This window comes from Ambystoma mexicanum, chromosome 8, assembly GCF_040938575.1.
Source record: "Ambystoma mexicanum isolate Mex_15411 chromosome 8, UKY_AmexF1_1, whole genome shotgun sequence".
NCBI classification, from domain to species: Eukaryota; Metazoa; Chordata; class Amphibia; order Caudata; family Ambystomatidae; genus Ambystoma; species Ambystoma mexicanum.
The window spans coordinates 1366321750-1366334672 of NC_090929.1; the positions used below are offsets into that span (position 1 = coordinate 1366321750).

At 46.4% G+C, this 12923-nt stretch overlaps 1 protein-coding gene across 2 annotated transcripts in view; it reads right to left on the reverse strand.

Annotated features, from left to right (window-relative positions):
• DOCK1 (dedicator of cytokinesis 1) overlaps nt 1-12923 on the reverse strand; it is a 2312292-nt gene that overhangs the window by 167091 nt on the left and 2132278 nt on the right. The gene's annotated exons all lie outside the window — the stretch shown is intronic.

The following is a 12923-nucleotide window of genomic DNA, read 5'->3' on the forward strand; positions in this document are numbered from 1 at the left end:
TTAGGATAAACCCATCTGTGCACCTACTTTGATATGCATTGATATATTTTTAAAAAAAAGCAAATGAGAAAGAACAAGACAAAAAATTCGAAGCCCACAGAACGAGTGGAACAGTTATTGTAAGAAAGAACAAGGCCACACAAGCCAGATGCAAACCTATGCTAGTGGTGCAGAATGAACCTCTCTCTTTAGGTTATAGTATAGTATGTTTAAAGGCATCAGCGTTTGAAACAGTTGGCCTTACACTAGGATAGAGCCATTGTACATATATGGAAGTAGTGGTCGCAAAAAAGCAGAAACCAAATACTTTTTACCCAGGATGCATATGATGGCAGCGCTCACTTGCAAAGCAATGGTATTGACAAAGGTTAAGAAAACCAACAATAACACATCACAATCTGAAAAGACAAAAAAACGTAAGAAATGTGTATACTAAGAAATGTAGTCATTAAAAAAACAATAACCCATTACATATAGTGGCAAACAATGAATATTAAAATGGTTAAACATTATAATTAGAAATGAATTAGAAATGAGGTGATCCCCATGCCAGTCACTCAAAGAGACCCTATAGCAATAGATACTAATAGCAATACACCCCGTGCTGGGGGTTGGGGGAGCACTACGAGTCAGACAATCCCCCAGGGCGAAAGCTCCGCTCAGGCTTCTAGCTCACGCCCAGGGGCATGACCTGACGGTAATGCCCCCCACCACTGGATGTATTGCTTAAATAATTAGCAACACAACTTTGGGTTAGAGGGCCTAAACAGGCACAGAAGTGAGTTTGCATGTTTTCTTTAGGTCATTAAGATTTGTCAAAGTAGCCTGACATTTTGTAAAAGAATTCACAAAGATGAATCTTCTTTCAGGCTTGAAAAGCATATTGTTTTAAGTAGGATGTCACAATTATGAACAGTTCTCTAAATGTTGAGGCTTCCGGAGACACTGTATCCAAGTAGAAACTCTTTAAAAAGAAAAAATCAGTTTTGTCCATTCATCACTTGAAGGGTGTCCTATCTGGAATGATTTTGCCATCACATTAGTAGTCATGTGAAACATAAGGAGAGAGGAGAAATTACTCACCATAATTATCTTTCTGTTGATTTCTCTCTCGGAGATTCCTCATCTTGGCAGATATCCATCACCTAACTCTGCTGTTCGGAAACATTTCAAAGGCGGCGTAGTGGACCTCTTTGATCCATCGTGTCCGGCTCTCCATCATCGGCTGCGGAAGTGACATCAGGCGTCTTATATACAGCACGTCTCTACGCCCCATGCTTTAGTTCCACCCACCCCTGCATTTGAACGCTGCAGAAGGAAAAATCACAGAAGGAGGCTAATGAGCCGGTAAAACACGTTAACAAGGATACATCCCAAAAGGTGATCCTCCACAACAAGAATGGAAACAATTGGTTTCCATTTTTTGTTTTTTCAAATAATGAGACAGAAGCAGTCATCCAAGAGCCATCACCAGATGCCTTCTCGTTTGGACAGAAGACAACCCACAGAACCTTCTGAGCGGGGATGGATGGGAGGGTCGATGATGAATCTGTGGCAGAAGAATCCATAGAAAGATCATTATGGTGAGTAATTTCTCCTTCAATGGATTGATTTTGTCCTGCAGATTCCTCATTTTGATAGACTCCCCAAGCAGTTAGAATAACGGAGGAGGGCAGAAAGGCTTAAACTAGTAGATTCTGTAGAACCACCTTACATCAGCTCCCCTTGCAACATCCAAGGCAGGTGGCTGCTCAGAATATCCCTAACAGCAAGGGAGGGCTGTAAAGTCTGAAACTCCTCTTGTTGAGTGGGCCCTGATGCCCGCTGGAAGCTCTTCACCTGCCGATTGGTAACACTCGGATATGCACAAAATAATCCAACGTGACAGGGTTTGTTTAGTGATGGCAATACTTTTCTAGACAAGGAATTGGCCACGAACAACTGGTCTGATTTCCTAACCTCGGCAATATAGAAATTTAACACTCTCTTGGGATCAAGGCGGTGGAACCACTCTTCCTCTTTGAAGGGATGCCGAGGAGGGTAGAATCAATAGGCTTGGACAAATGAAACTCTGAAACCACCTTTGGAAGGAATCAGGGCCTGACTTTAAGAGAGACTTTCTCATGAAAGAACTTCAGAAAAAGAGGTTTGCAGCACAAGGCTTGCAGCTCGCTAACCCTCCTAGCAGATGTGACCACAACCAAGAAAGCTGTCTTCAGGGATAACAGCCATGAAGAACATGAGTGCATAGGCTCAAATGGAGCTGCCATCAAGTAGGTCATCACCAGATTAAGATCCCAATCTGAGACAACATATGGGGTTGGCGGAAACTTGTTGAGAAGGCCCTTCAGGAACTGGGCCATGACCGCAAGAGTAAAAAAGGAACTTTGGTCTTGGGACCTCTTGAACACAGGCAGGGCCTCCTCTGAGACGTGTCAGTCATCATACCTCATCCTCTCAAGAGCCACCCATGTTGATTGAGGGAATCTGGGATAGGTGGAGCATTCAACCCTCCAAGTGGGTTAGGAGATCCGGACACCAAGGCAAACATTGAGGTGGACAGATGGTCAGATCCAGGAAATCGGAGTATCATGCTCCATCTGGGGCGACCAAGATCATGGTCGCCCGAAATCTCTTCAACCTCCTTAGAACCCAAGGGATGACAGGAATTGGGGGGAAGGCATAGTGGAGAGGCTAGATCCAATCCACCAGAAACGTGTCCCCCAGTGCGCCGTTCACTGAGAATTTCCTCGCACAAAACTGTGTGCACTTCTTGTTGGACTTCGTGGTGAACAGATCCACTTCTGGGGTACCCCAGAGAGCAAAGACCTCCTCTAGGACTTCCTGGCACATTTCCCACTCATGTGAGACCGTGCTCTGACTGCTCAGAGCATCCACCAAGGTGTTCTCAGTCCCCACCAGATGAACTGCAGAGACTGAGATTTGGTTCTCTAGCAACCAGAACCACAGCTCAATTGCCTCAGTGCAGAGTGGGCGGGAGTGCACACCACCTTGCTTGTTGAGGTAGTGAATGGCCACTGTGTTGTATGTCAGGATGAGGACATGCTTCCCTCTGAGAGACGGGGCAAAAGCCTTCAGGGCTAACCTGATGGCCCTCAACTCCAGCATGTTGATATGCCACCTGCCTTCTGATGGAGACCAGAGGCCGCTCAACTGCGAATCCTCGCAGTGGACACCTCAACCCTTCAGGGATTCATCCGTAACCACTCGGCCCTTTGGCCAAGGAGGCCAGAAGGGTTCTCCCGCCAATAGATTGCTATGCATGTTCCACTAACCAAGTTCGCAGACTACCTGGCTGGACACTGAAAGGCGAGCCGTGAGCGGTCCCAGATACTGAGACCACTGGTACTTCAGGAGCCACTGTAGGAATTGCATACACAGCCTGGTCTCTGGCACTAGAAAAATACAGGAGGCCATGAGACCCAAGAGGCAGAGTAATGAAGCCACTGGAAAGGTGGTGTGGTTCTGAAATAAATGCACCATCTGGGCTAAGTTGCTGATTCTCTCTTCTGGAGAAAAAGCCTTCCCTACCAGGGTGTCTAGGACTGCTCCGATGAACTGGAGTCGCTGAACTGGCGTCAAATGGGACTTTGTCAAGTTGAGGGAGAAGCCCAGCCTGCGCAGTAGAAAGCAGGTTTCCTCTAGATGAGACAAAACCCACCCAGCCGACTTCCCTCGGACCAGCCAGTCATCCAGGTATGGAAATACGTGGACACCGGATCTCCTGAGGTGTACCGCAACTACCGCCATGAGCTTGGGGAAGACCCTTGGCACAGATGTCAACCCAAAGGGAAGCACTTTGAACTGATGGTGCTTGTCCCCCCCATGAGGAACCTTAATAACTTGCTGTGCTTTTGGTGTATCCGCACATAGAAATAAGCCTCCTGTAGGTCTATTGACACCAGCCAGTCCTGAAGTTCGAGAGCATGGAGAATCTCACTCAATGTCACTATTCAGAATTTGTCCTTCCTCAGGAACTTGTTCAAGGCCCTGAGGTCCAGGATGGGATGGAGACCTCCTTTCTTCTTGGGCACCAGAAAATACTGGGAATATCAAACCAACCCCCTCTGATCAGGAGGCACCTCTTCCACGGCACCCTTCGACAACAGGGCTCTCAGTTCATCCTGGAACTCCTGTTCCGGTTGGATTGGGCGAGGTTGCGGTCTGTCTGGAGGTCTCTTTAGAACAGGCAAACAATAACCCGACTGAATCAACTACAGGGCCCAGGCATCTGAAGTTATTTCCTGCCACTTGGGCCAATGCCCTGTCAACCATCCACCAACCAGTGCATAGTGGGAGGGGAAAATCAAAGTGGCTTAGAGGGCGCGGGTGTCCCCACTCCTGTTGCTGCTTGCTGGCCTCTAGAGGCCCCTCTGCCCCTTCCAGGACGTGAGAGGCACCTCTGCCCTTGCCTGACTTGCGGGAGCTGTACTTTCCTACCATAGGGTATGTAATATCTATAGCCTCTGCCCCTGGAGGCGAAGCTGAAGGCAGGCCTGGCCGGCTGCGCTGCTAGGCCCAATGATTTAGCAGCCAACTTGCATTCTTTGAACTTCTGCAAGGATTCGTCCGCTTTCTGAATGAAAATCATGTCACCATCAAAGGGAATATCCAGCAGCCTATTCTGAACATTCGGTGAAAAGCCAGATGTTTTTAGATAGGCTTGGCATCTAATTACTACTGCTGAACCCATTGCTCTGCCAACGCAGCCGGATACACCCAGGCCTGTTTGCAATGACTGCTTAGCTACCTCCTTCCCATCTTCGACCAGCTGTAAAAATCCATCCCACATGGCACCCTCAGGGACGTATTCAGCAGCATGTTCCATAGCCTTCCATAAGCCTTGGCAAATCTGCAGCCTATGTTTGTGACTTTGAGCGCCATGCTGCCAGAGGTGAACACCTTTCTGGCCATTGCATCCAATTTCTTTCCTTCACGGTCCATAGGGGATTTGAAGTGGATGCTGCAGGTCTGGTGGAAATAGTGTCAGCCTGTATAACCAACCCTTCCATGTGAAGGGTGTGTGGTGAGTAAAGAAGGGTATCCTCTTGCCAGCCTATTTATCCCTGTAATATTGTCATTCACAGGGGGAATAGTACAACGGTGCTGCCATAAGGTGGCTAAAGGGTCAGCAATGACTGGGTTGAATGGCATGTTATGCTCCACTGTTGGACCCTCATTCAAAATGTCAGTGACCTCATATCCCTGAAAAGGTGTGGTGGATGCCTTCAACCCAAAGGGTTCAACAACCTTGTGAACCAGATCCCTGAACTTGATATTAGCATGGCATGGGTATAGGTCTGGTTTTGTTGCAACTAAAGTTTTGGAATAGTGTCAAGACCACTGGCGTTTTGTAGACCATGAGCTAAGGCCAATAAATCGGCCTGGTCGTCCGAAAAAGTCGACAATGCCAGCTCCCGTGTAAATGGGGACGACTGGCTTATCGGGGTCATCCACGGCAAATATGGATTGCATCGAGTTGAAGAAACCTGATCTCGACAGCGGCACAAATGAACTGTCGACAACTGTCAGCGCTGAGGGCTTGAGAATAGGTTTCGAAGCCGGAACTTTCGATGCTGAAGGTTCCTGGGGTGCCGAGGGACGCTCAGATAACTGATGGGCGTCATGGGCCTCAGCCTTACGGCCCTCTGCGACTTCAGCCTTACGGCCCTCTGCGACCTATGCCTGGTAGGCGCGACACCCAAAGGCATTTTCGACGATGATGTTGACGAAGTGGCTGGCTTGGGGTCAGGAACACGAGCGCCGCTTTTGCCAACAAAGTTTGCTGGTCAGTGGCCAGTGACGCACCTACAGCAGCTTTCTGCCTAAACATGTTGAGCATTGACGTTTTAAAACTTTCCTACTCTTCTCGAGTGGTCGGCCTCACCGAGGGCTTACCTCGTTCCGACGATGAGCTAGACTTGCGTCGATGGGGGTGGTGCTGCTTCTTCTTCCGTGAGGGAGACGACAAGGAACGGCTCCTGGAGTGCAACCATTTCTTAGTCTTCTTGCGATGTCATTCCTTCCCCTTATTGGGGGTGGGCTCCTCAGTCTTAGCCTCCAAAGATCGGACGAGGGACCGTGCCAGAGATTTGGCGACCGGTTGGCCAAAAGCCAGTTTCTCTGCTCTCTCACGTACAGACTTCGGCTGCATCTGTGCGCTCGCCGCACAGGCCTCGGTGTTGTGACCAACACCTAGGCACCACAGACACACATCGTGGGGGTCAGTTATGGACATTTTGGCCTCGCAATCGCAGCATCGCTTGAAGCCCGAAACCCTGTGAGACAACATTGTGTTCAAGGTTTTCTGAGAAAATGTACAACTAGGTACAAAAAAAGTTGATTAAACTCGAGGCGTGTTCCCGATGCAGCATGCAAGCGCGTGTGAAAAAAAGGAACTTAAGCAAAGGGCTGTAGTGACGTGCTATATACGAGACCTGACTTCGGGAGCTGACAATCGAGAGCCAGACCAGACGGATCGACGGCCGAGTCGAAGTCCACTAAGCACCAGTCAAAAAGTTTCCAAACAGCAGAGCTGGATGATGGATGTCTATCAAGATGAGGAATATGCAGGAGAAATGCAATCCATTGAAACATACGAAGAACTTTATTTCAATATGCATGCAAACAATGAGAGATGTATGGGACCAAGACAGAACATATATGGTATAGTCAGATTTAGTAAAAATGGAAGAGTTTGCAATGTGTGATTCAGTTTCCTGAATTCAAATTTAGAGGAAAACAAAATCATGGGTAAAGTAAGTACAGACCAAGGATCCCTCTTTTGGTAGAGTATGTTGTGGAATACAAAGAAATTGAGGCAGATCCACATGTGGGACAGGAGATAACAATTCAAAACTGTGTGGATTGGGACAAATCCTCAAATGTCGCCCCTTCTCCCCTAGGGGGAGCCCTTTCCCCTGCGGCCAGGGAGGTGAGGTCACTACCTGATAGTCCCCCTATGGGTCGCCCTCCCCAGGTGGATCACATGGGGAGAGATCCCCCTATGGACTAGGGATGACAGTATTCCCAAAACATTTCACCACCTCCCTCACCCTCCTACCCAATATAGGGTTCCTTAATGCCACACACTTCAATGTACCTCTGTAGAGTAGATGATCTGACCACCCTAAAAGACACTTACTGGGAAGAAGAAGAATAGGGACTACCTATGTGAGCCATGTGTGGAAACTGGGACAAAGAAGAGCACAAGTGATCAAGTTGAGGAAGAGAATCTAAATACTGAGACGAGGAAGAAGCGCGGAGCAATGCAGAGTGCCCGGCGGAACCAACATGAGCAGCTCAGACAACTGGGAACAGGCACGTCCAAACAGACAATAAAAAGGGAACAACTTCACGGCTTGCCTTATCCTTCCTGAAGGAGTCGTGAAGGCGAAGGAAGCGCAGAGGCAATCTCGGATGCCAAGGAGGCAGGGAGAAGTCCAAAGCTGGTCGGTGGAAGAAGAATGACTGAGCAAACCAGTGAACAAAGGCTGCTGGCAGCCTCGAGGTCGGAGAAGCACGGAGGAAGCAAAGTGCGTGACAAGAAGGAGAAGGGAGACTGCAGAGCGACTGCAGTCCCGTGGAAGTCCCCAGAAGTCCCGCTGCTGCTTGCAAATGCCCTTTGAGTCCAGAGCCCACGCGGACCATGAAGCAAGGTATGTGGATGGCCGGAAAGGTGATGGGGAGTAAGGCTGTATTCAATACAACTGAGTGAAGAAAATTGCCAATACAGGGTCTTGCACCCATACCACAGGAAAGAGACTCATATAGGTGGCTAAACAATAGTACCTTGCAGGAGAGTGAACCAAGTGTACCAAGGAGGCCATTAAAGAAGAAATGTGAGTCGGGGAGCTGCACCCCTATAAAGAAGGTCGGCACTGCTCTTCATAGTCACAGTACCTGGAAGGATAGTGAACCAGGTGGGCTGTGAGACAGGAAGTCTGGAGTGCCAGTGGAAAGGAATCATTCCCCCTGGTGATTGGGAACATTGTGAGAAAAGCCAAGGGAAGGGAGTTATTCTCTTGGCATTGTGAGAACCCTAAGAAAGGCCAGGGGAAGGGAGTCATTCCCCGTGGCGTTTTGTGAAAAGAGCCAAGGGAAGGGAGTTATTCTCTTGGCATTGGGAGAAGCCTGGAAAAGACCAAGAGAAGGGAGTCATTCTCTTGGTAACAAGGTTTTGAGTCAGAACTTTGCTCTATTTTGAACTGAGACTTTTGTCAATCTGGAACCCTGTGTGCTGCACTTGAAAATAACTGCAACCCGGGGAAGGGATCCATTCCATCAGGATATAGTCCCTGCTCACTACTGGCATGGTAAGTCTGTACCTCAGAAGAAGGGAGCAATTTTTCTGACTAAGAAGGGCCACCAACCTTTTAGTTTAGTTAGAAGTGTAGGAAATAGGTTTTGATACAGGACAGTGGACTTTTGATTGTGGACATCCTGACATATCCTTAGTGTTAAGTTGAGGCAGGGAAACCCCTCTTAGTAATAGGGCCAGATAGGGTTTTTTGTTTCCTTTTCTCACAATTAAAAGTCTTAAGCAAAAATCATGCCATCTGTGTGTCAGTCTCTTCCTTCCACAACCTTACAGTATATAGTATACAAGAAATATATGCTCTCTCAAGGAAGTCAATACTATTATTAGCACAATGGCGGGTGCCTCAGCCAGTCAGGTTGCTCGGAAGGCGGACTGCACCTCACAGTATAAGCCTGCGATTCCCAGCTACCTCGAAGCGGCCTGCGCCTGCTCCACCATTTTCCCTCCCATCCGCCACTGTCACGCGCTTCTCTCGTTGCTCACCCCACCTTCCCCCTCCGATTTACCTGAAGAGGTTGCGGCGCTGCAGCACTATTGCACCACTCCTCTCACATCCGACAACTGCCATGGAAATGGAAGAGGGCCTCAGATTGGAGCCTTGCTTCCATTTCCATGGCATTCATGTTAGATTAGCATTTCTTCGAAAAAACAGGCCATACACTCGTCGTGACCGGTTTTAAAAAAAAGAAATGAATGCCTATTAGCAACCCTGAGGTGATAATAGCCACAATGACAAGTTACCTGAGCCGTAACAGGTGGTCACAGCCTGAGTTGGGCCTTTAACTAGGTCACTGGGACGTTACCACACATTACGACCCAGGTAAATCATAGTGACACATTAAAGAACATTTCTTCCCATTAAAAAAAATGCAGATACATGATTTTACAAAAATCACTTTTAGTGTACCAGTACCTGGGTATTTACAAGTTGCAACCTCCGATTACATTTGCTCTTATTAGTTTGTGAGAATGCACCACAGGATGACCATTGTGGCAACACTTGAATTGTCTCACTTGCGTACACTCCATATGGTATAAGGTATCATGGAACCTAAGACCATACAAATTGTACTTGTTTTACAAAAAAACGTGCGGGATCACAAAATGCTTATGGTATTCAGACTTTATATTTTTTGCAACAAATACAGAGCTCCTTTTTTTACATTTGCAAATGTCAAGTATGCAATCCTGACCAATAATCAGTGAATGTGATGGTTGCAAAGCTGAATCTGTTCATAATATATTCTACAATTGTCCAATGGTAATTGTCATTTGAGGCCACCAAAATGGCAGATGTGGACTGCACGAGACTTCGTTAACTAGTTCAAACAATTTAGGTATGTCATTTGATGCAGTATGTTAAATAATTTCCTGATTAGCAAAAAGAACTACAGTAAAATGTAGTTCGGTTCCAGGCATGCAAGATAGAAGATTAATACAGCTCCAGTTGATAAAGCACTGTAGTTGCTGCATGCCTTTCCTGTTACTCTACATTTTACTTGAATTGTTTTTTGTGCCATATTCATTTCAGGTGATCCCATCAGGTGGTGTCATTTTAGAGGACACAGGGAGACTTAAAAAGATCATTTTAATCATGGTTCTTTTAGAGAGTAGAAAAGCTGTGTATTACCACATACACGTAGTTCTTGGAACCCCTCCTCCCTTCAAGATGTGTTAAACTCTAACAAACTAACTCAGTAAATGCCCCCAACGTATGGAAATTCAGAACTGTTTTGTGTTTCATCCCTCCTGTCCTTATATAAAGACCTAAAATCTTAGACTTTAGGAAGTAACCCACAGAAAAGTCCCCAGTCAGTTTACAAATCCAGACTCTGGATCCTTGCTAGACTAGCAGACATTCATCAGCCTATGAGGAAAGGAATCCTCACCATTGACATTCCGCGTGCATTTTCAATCTCTCTTTTACCCTACAAATACCCTCTTCCAGGTTGATTTCAAAACAAGGCTAAGTACTATCAGTATCACCCCCAATTACAATGTACCCTATCTCAATTGAATTTTGCCCACAGAGTGGCTTGCCTACATGTCTAACTCTGGGTGCACATGCCCTCTAACCTTATTTCTACCTGTCCCTAAAGATGAGGCTGGTGTGTCCTCCTCTGAGGACGTGGAGTTCAGATCTTCATTCCTTCCTATTGGTCAGCTGATTCACAGCATGGCTCTGTGGAATATGACAACAGGGGAGGGAGAGGCACCCCGACATTGCTACAGACGAGAGGAGCATCCATTTTGACATCTGAGAAAGCCAACCCAGAGTCTTTAGTATGTTTAATGTCCGACTTGGCACCTATTGGCAGGAGGGAGGATGACAGAGGGCGGCATTTCCCTGAGAAACAAGGGCATTTCCAGAAAAACACAGAGCGAGAGGCAAGTGAGCCACCCCAGATAAGGTGGATTGCAGAGCCGCCAGAGTGTTGATAGAGACCCAAGTAAAGCAAATGGGAGGTGTGAAGGATTTTCTGTCACTGGGACACGCTTAACAAGGCTCACCACCAAAGACACAAATCAAGTACAGGGGATGAAAGCAGGGATGTCATTTGAGTATCGTCAAGTGTCGCAACTGCGACCCCTGAGGTCTCCCCATGTACTCCTGTAGTGTCCCTTGCTACCCCTAAAAAGAAATGGAAGCTCATGAGCAGCACGTGGCTCTTTGATTTTGGAGTGACTGGCTTTCTTGTTCAGGACTTTTGTTTTTTAAAGTAGGGGGATCAGGGGGTTCCACAAGTGTAACACTTTGAGCAGTGGCCCTAAATAAGAAAGAATAGGAATAACAAATAGTCTTTCTGGAATTCTATAAAATAATTGCTAGACTCATTAAAGGTTTATTTTAGGCACACTTCAGGGCGTGAGTCACTGATTTAGTCTGTTCTTAAGCACGTCAAATTCACAATACAGACAAAAACTATATGTATTTTGCTTTTCGCAAGTTGCAGTTATAGCATGGTATTTTCTGCCTTTGCCTCTATTACGATCATCACAATACATTCCATCTCAGTGTCCTCAGTCCCTTGACAAAATCCTTGTGCCTAAAATCTTGTTTACAGTGTAGAAATGTTTGACCATAGCACACAATTAATGCTTTGTTGTAATGTGTCTATCTTTCCTATCTCCTTGGCATGCTGTTCAGGATGTTTGTTTGCATGCATGAGTTAACGAGAGCATAGAGTACTTGATGCAGTTTGAGTGTGCTGCTTTCCCTGCGCCACTCTAAATTCTTTAATACACAGTTATAAACACTCCAAATCTTATGTATTTTGCCAACCTCTGAAGCCGGAAAAGTGGATCCATGCAGGCTTGACATGTGGCCAACTTTGCACCAGACCTGCAGATGAACTGGCTTGCTGTTAAATCTCAGTTACCAGTTTACTGGTATCCACTACAAAGTGTAACTTGCTTTCAGAACATTCAGACATGTAATTGCTAATTTTACTATAGCTTGTAAGATAGTTATAGCTTGTGAGATAGCTCAGTGAGTTGAGCGCTCGCTGCTACGATGTGTGTGGTGGAGGATCGAATCTGGGCAATGCCAACTCAGCCTTTCATCCTTCTGAGGTCTATAAATGAGTATCAACACAGGATGGGTGATATTGTATGGATATTTGTTCTATTTAAAGCGCATACGTGTAAGTTATATATAATAACACATCATTATCATTTGGCCTTGAAACTCTGCTTGCATTCACAGTAATTTGGTAATATTGGTTTCACCATCACCATCTTGTGGCCAATGCTGGATTTGACTTTTATGGACTTCATTGATTCACGGTGCGTCACCCTTTCTCAACTCTCATGCTGGACTTACTTTGCATCTTGTACTCATGGTGGCACTGAATCATGCTGTTCCCATCTTCATCTTGTATCCTGGCTTGCAACAGTATGTGTTACGACTGACTTCTGCATTTGTATTCACTCTCCCCTCTTGCTTCTCCACTGTTTTGACTGCTAACTCTCTGTTCTCCCCTCCTTTCGCTTCTCCCTTTTCCTATCTCCTCCCCTTACTTTCTTCTATGCACTTACTCTATCAAAATTGTCCCTGAACCTAGTATGATAGCAACCTCGTCTGTCTCCTTGTCCCTCCCCGTACTGTTTTTTTCCTCTACACCCCGCCACCCCCCTCAGCACTATCTGAAATGTCATCAGGCCTAGTATGATAGTCGCTTGTTTTGTTCCTCCCCTCTCTTTCTGCACCCCTCTCCCTCACCTCTTGTTTTTCTCCGGCTCTACCAGAAATGTCGTCAGGCCTAGTACGGTAGTCGCCTGTCCGTTTCCATTTCCTTCCCACTCTCCCCCTCCCTTCCTTATCTATGTTTTAGCTCTTGCACTATCTGAAATGTCGTCAGGCGGAGTACGATAGTTAATTTCACATCCATACTGTTCATGGCCTGTAAGAATGTCATTGTATTTTCCCTTGTTCCCTCCCATGCCTTGAAGCGCTTTGAAACACATTGTGTATAGGCGCTATATAAATAAACTATCATATCATCTCATATGGGCCTATACACACTGATATTAATGATACATATCGTAACCATATTTATCGTAGTGTACTTAGAAACAATGC